At 37.6% G+C, this 1,253-nt stretch overlaps 1 long non-coding RNA gene across 1 annotated transcript in view; it reads left to right on the plus strand.

The window, feature by feature from the left end:
* Nucleotides 1-547, plus strand: part of LOC111261625 (uncharacterized) — an 8,244-nt gene extending 7,697 nt beyond the window's left edge. The window contains exon 3 of the long non-coding RNA XR_002681114.2: nucleotides 377-547. This is a non-coding gene — a long non-coding RNA (uncharacterized LOC111261625). The remainder of the gene's footprint in view (nucleotides 1-376) is intronic.
* Nucleotides 548-1,253: the final 706 nt, after the last annotated feature.

Consider the following 1,253-nt stretch of genomic DNA (forward strand, 5'->3'; position numbering starts at 1 on the left):
AATAAGACATCGTTAACTGTGAGATCTTGGCATTGGACTTTGATTTTTTGAATCAATGTTTGACCATAGTTAGTTCGGATGACCGTAGAACTTTCGTTACTACTATGGAATTGACATATTACCTAAATCTCCTTGTACAAAATGTTTTGTTTAGAACGCTGGGCCATTATATATATATATATATATATATATATATATATATATATATATATATATATGCCAGATGAGCTTGTTATAACGATCGCCATTAAATCAGAAAAAAAATTTACTTAGCGTTCGACACTTGCGCTAATAGATCTGGAACGAACTTAAATTATTCATTCTTAGAAAAACGTGGTATAACCCTTGAAATGTACGTTTGCCTTTCTTTTTGCAGGCATTCCTATTGTCTCCAATTAAATATGAGAAGATTTATCAAATGCAGCAACATCCCGCCAAGAAAACATCGACATAGTTGCAATTAAACACTCGCCAAATATATAAGAACGGCCATCTGATCATACGCTGCTTCCAAATGATGCCAACAATAAATGACCGAGTATGTTTACATACGTCTTTCTTTATTGTGAACCTTTTACATTCAAAACTGTACTCAAATACAATATCAATAAAGTAAGTTTCCTTGCTTTCTTACCTAGCTACCTTCCTAACGCTAGTTACCCGCTTCACGTAATTTTCTGCCACTTTTCCATGTACATCTGATCCATTCTCTGAAAAAGCGGCACAGCTATTTTCTTTACGTTCGTCCACCGTCCGCAGATCGCCATGGTATATTTTGCTTTTTAAATACCCTCACAAAAAGAATTCGAGTGAAATTAGTGACGTGAAATCGAAGTTCGAGTGAAATCGAGTGGACGATTCGACGTCATCCCACGTCGAGATCAACCGTTCACCAAAGTGACCCTTTGATAACGCGGCTACGATATTACTTATATGGAGGGTGGACCACTTTGCTGAGACTACAAATCTTGGAAATCTTTTTTCAAGGAATTTCGGTACACGAAAGCGTGGGGTCATCTCCTGGCAGTAACGAAAATTAACGGTTTCGTCGAAAAAAAGTTAGCAAACCCTACCCTATTAAAGACCTACTGTTTCTATGCGACACCAGACAGTGTTTTTAGGTTACAAACTCTTTTCGTGAATAGTCCGAGGACTTTTGGTTTCCCACAAGTGTCAGTTTTGTTTTTTTATACTATCTCTGCCCCCTCCCCCTTTTCCCCCACACACACGCGCAGCTACATAAAAATATGCCT

Source organism: Varroa jacobsoni, unplaced genomic scaffold, assembly GCF_002532875.2.
Source record: "Varroa jacobsoni isolate VJ856 unplaced genomic scaffold, vjacob_1.0 scaffold_63, whole genome shotgun sequence".
NCBI classification, from domain to species: Eukaryota; Metazoa; Arthropoda; class Arachnida; order Mesostigmata; family Varroidae; genus Varroa; species Varroa jacobsoni.